This window comes from Nannobrachium achirus, assembly GCF_963921795.1.
Source record: "Nannobrachium achirus genome assembly, chromosome: 16".
In the NCBI taxonomy this organism is placed as follows: domain Eukaryota; kingdom Metazoa; phylum Chordata; class Actinopteri; order Myctophiformes; family Myctophidae; genus Nannobrachium; species Nannobrachium achirus.
The window spans coordinates 36,837,251-36,841,914 of NC_137823.1; the positions used below are offsets into that span (position 1 = coordinate 36,837,251).

Here is a 4,664-nt window from a genome sequence, read left to right on the forward strand (position 1 = left end):
TTTAAATATTCCAAGTATTTCCTTGAATTCCCTCTTATAGCCTATATACCTATATAGGCCTATTATTTTTAGGCTTCATTTCAAGTGAAAACCTCAACGACTAGGCCTATATATAGACCCCCCTCCCCCCAAAAAAGTTATGTTTATAATTGCGTGTGTCTTTTGGCGGGGGGAGGAGGAGGGGGGTTAAATTGACAACAAAGGAACCGAAAGGCTGCGAAAAGTCACGTCAAAAATGATAGGCCTACAGAGCCTCTGTTGACGTCCCAGGATCTGTCGAGTCCTAATTAGACCGATAGCCTCAATCTAAACCTTTTCTTCTTCTTTAATCCATGCATGGGCCTTATTAGGTCTCTCTCTCCTTCTCCCCCCCCTCTCCCTCTACCTCTCGCCTTTCCCCATGTTCAATAACATGTCTTTATATAAATTCTCTAAAGTTTTCCGCTTTTGTGTGTGTGTGTGTGTGTGTGTGTGTGGTGTGCGTGTGCGTGTGTCCTCATGAAAGGCACCGGCCGGTGCGCAGCGCTCAGCCTCTGAACCAAAGCACGGCCCGTCAATAAGATGTTGGATTATCCTCTTTATGGGACAGGATTAACATAGCTTTTGCCTTTACTGCACATTCCTGTCTGCCTTTCCTTCCATGGATCTGTGCACTGTGCCATATAATGAAAGTGATAGCCCTAATTGTAATGATTTGGACGATGGGGATGAACGATGATGTGATGATAATAATGCAATAAGAACGTTTATAAGAGACAGGCCTATAGGCTATATACAGGTATATATATACACACATGCAGTCAACAATGTGGAATCAGTTCAAATGTTCTTTATTTTTTATTAGTTGTGCGTCGTGGCCTCTTCATAGCAGTTTACAGTTGTCAAAGATGCTTGAATGGACATTTCCCGTTGACCTGATTTACCCACTCTGATCCGTATGCACTTGCTATATTTCAACTAATAGGTTTGTTATAGGTAATAAATTATCGTTTAACAATAGGGACAGAAATTAAAACTATATCACATTCACAGTTGGGGAATCGCAGGGCGCGAAACAAAATTGCATACAAGTAATTACAAAGAATCACAGTTTCAAATCTAACACAGAAAGGGGAAAAACACATGATGGGGCTTATGCGCACCACGCATACGGACTGATTGTCTTTACAACTAGCGTCTTATAAACATTGTTTTTCATAAATTAAATAGTGCATCCTGGTTCACGTCAGAGGTTTCTCTCTCAACACACACACACACACACACACACACACACACACACACACACACACACACACACACACACACACACACACACACACACACACACACACACACACACACACACACACACATCTTTGATCAAATGGCCCATGCTCGCCAAAAATCGAAAAAGACAAGAGAGGTTCTTCCTGATGAATCATATTATGGCATAAAGGAGCCTATCATGCAGCCATGCCACTTTGCTGAAGCTGGACTCTTTCTTTGTCATTTTCTTCCTGGCTATAACGATTTGTTCGTTCATGTGGTTGATCAAAGTTAAAGAGAGTTCACTCTGAATGTTCAATAAGTTAACCCAACAGGTGAAAACAACTGTCTCTGTTCTGCCCGAGGAAGAGGTAGACCTATTTGGGGCTTTGCGACAAAGCAGCACCCAACTTGAGGGATAGATATATAGTCTTGAGTTGGGCAAGATATTTTCACAACACCTGAAATTTCCACGACGTGGCCTGGTCTTTATAATCCAAACAGTCCGCGTTGAAATTGAGTTTCCACGAGGCGGCGGTTTGGTCCTTATAGTCCAGACAGTCCGCCGCGCCACCGAAGCCCAGTCCAGCCGCCCCGTAGGCCGACGTGGAGAGCGAGGACGCCGGGTTGAGGTGGCCGGAGACGCCGGTGCTCCCCATGGGGCTCATGGTGGAGCCGGATAGCTGATGGTGCATCGGGGAAAGGTACGAGCCGCAGTCCATCCCCCCGAAGTAGGACCCCGAAGAGCCCGAGTATCCCTGGTTGTAGCCCTGGGCCTGGGTGTAGGTCATGGGGTAGGACCGCTGCATGCAGGACGACGAGGAGGTAGAGAGCGGGTCTGAGAGCGGGGAGATGGACGCCGGGCTCCAGATACTGGACACGGGCGCGCTGGTGGTGCTCACAGGCGGTATGGAGGTGCTCGAGGGCGGCGTGAACTGGCCGCTGGCGCCGCTCTCGGAGCTCGCCTCTCCGATGGGAGAAGATTTCTTTTTCACCGGCTTTGGGGCGGTCTTGTTCTGCGCGCCGCTCTGGCTTTGCTGGGCCTGCTGGCGACACTTGGCCCTCCTGTTCTTGAACCATACCTGAAAAAGAGAACAACCGCAATTCATTAATAACTCATTCTAAGGCCAGGGTAGTAGATACTACATAATACATCATAATAAATCATTTAAAACAATGTTAATATTTGGGAAAAATATGTGATGTTTTGTTGGAGTGGCTCAGTGGCATATTCGTTGTCGAGAGGATATACACTGTTTCCCAGACAGTGGGTCAGGACCCATTTGTGGGTCGCAGACCCATTTTTATGGATCCCTTAATTTTTTGTTTTCCTATACATTTTGTTTTTAATTATTATTTCAAAACATAAAAAAAAAAAGAAAAAAAAAACATTTTTCATTATAAAAAAATGAAATGATGTAATGTAAGTAATTTCATGAATAAATAAAAGAAAAATCTAAGAAATTCCATAAATTAGAAAACAAATGTTTAAGGGCAAACGTGTAATAATTTCTCTTTTGGGTCTCGATCTAAAAGAAAAAGAAAAGAAAAAAAGTTTGTGAACCACTGCAAGTGCAAGTCTGTCACCTCAGTCTCAGCCATATAATTATACGAATCGTGAGAAAGGGTGACAACACAAGCCCTTTGTTTATGTGCGCGCACTGACTGCAGTCATGATGGATCGGAGACGCACCTGAACTCTGGACTCGGGCAGGTTGATCTTCAAGGCCACCTCCTCCCTCATGAAGATGTCAGGATAGCGCGTCTTGGAGAACAGGTTCTCCAGGATGTCCAGCTGCCCCCGCGTGAAGGTCGTCCGCTCCCGCCTCTGCTTCCGAGGATGACCTGCAACAAGGCGGACAAGAAACATGAATAACATGGCAACATATTTCCTTCGTTCTCCCTAGTTCTTAATTTCTTTCTTTAACTTATAGGCCAACTTATTTCATTTTCCCTTCTAAATAACCGACCTTTTGAATTCAGTAAAAAAAAAAAAAAAAGACCACGGCCCCATTTGAATTCAATTATGGACTGGCTACTTTGCTTTTGGCCGCAAGGTTTGTTGGATTGATTACACATGGATTAATGATAAGAAACATTAATCAGTGCAACAGATAGAATGAGAATCATTTAAATGAAACAGCCTTTAGTCAGAAATAACAAGAATGTTGAAAATGCATGTTTCGTTAATCCAAATGGCTGATAAAAAACAAATCACAACAGCTAACGAATAACAATATAATAACGATTAAAAAACAACGTTTTACAATATTAATCACATTATGACTCCTACCTGGATATCCCGACGGAGGGATGCAGCAGGTCCATGCCAGAGGTAGACAGACTCAGACCGTTGACGGTGTACGGAGGTTGTTTCAGATAAGACATCATGTTAGAGTCCGTATGCGATGGAGAGGGACAAACTGAATCAAAATAACAATAATGAATCCTCTCTTCTTTTTAAAATCCTGTCTCGTACGTCTCGTCGTTTCTCTTGTAGGCCTATTTCCCTATAAATTCCCCCAGTCAGTCAGAGACCTAATATGAGGACACAAAACAGACTGTACAGGCGGGAGGAGGAGAAGAGATATGTGTTGAGAGTTTGGTTCCCGGTGGGTTTGTTGCTGCGTGCGCTCTTTACGCACGGCTCTTAAAGAGGTAGCGGAGACCCCCAGCTGGCCTGGAGGCTCTGTCTGTCTGACAAACGTTTACGCCCCCCCCCCCCCCCCCACCACCACCCCTACCCGCCCCCTCGTTTTCTCTCTCTCTCTCTCTCTCTCTCTCTCTCTCTCTCTCTCTCTCTCTCTCTCTCTCTCTCTCTCTCTCTCTCTCTCTCTCACACACACACACACACACACACACACACACACACACACACACACACACACACACACACACACACACACACACACACACACACACTCCCAACGAAAACAAAACATTGTCGTTAAAATGCGCACACTCATCTCGCCCCACGCCCCCCCACCCCTACCAGGCACCCCCCAATTAGCATATACCCACAGGTTAGGAGTAACTAAATAGACAGCTGATTGGGGGTCCATTTGCAGAGACAAAGGCCACTGTTGACCGATAAGTAATGCTGATAACAAAAGAACCTTTAGGGGGGGACACAGACATACAAAAGACCGCAATACTGCCAACTCAGAGCTCGTTCGAATTTCTATTGCGCGCTTTTGTTGGCGGGCTAAATAAAAACACTCTTGTACATTTAAATGTAACAGAGTTACATTTGCGAATGACATAGATTCGAGCAAATATAATGAGAGAGGGGGAACCTTGAGGCGTGTGTGTGTGTGTGTGTGTGTGTGTGTGTGTGTGTGTGTGTGTGTGTGTGTGTGTGTGTGTGTGTGTGTGTGTGTGTGTGTGTGTGTGTGTGTGTGTGTGTGTGTGTGCGCGCG

General features: G+C 45.1%; 1 pseudogene across 1 annotated transcript; it reads right to left on the bottom strand.

Moving 5' to 3' along the window:
- Positions 1-1,697: 1,697 nt before the first annotated feature.
- On the bottom strand, positions 1,698-3,636 carry LOC308300429 (homeobox protein OTX2-like; annotated as a pseudogene). Its single transcript has 3 exons — positions 3,539-3,636; positions 2,939-3,090; positions 1,698-2,327 (listed from the first exon to the last, which is right to left on the bottom strand). The product of its transcript is annotated as a homeobox protein OTX2-like (transcript).
- Between the last annotated feature and the right edge of the window lie 1,028 nt (positions 3,637-4,664).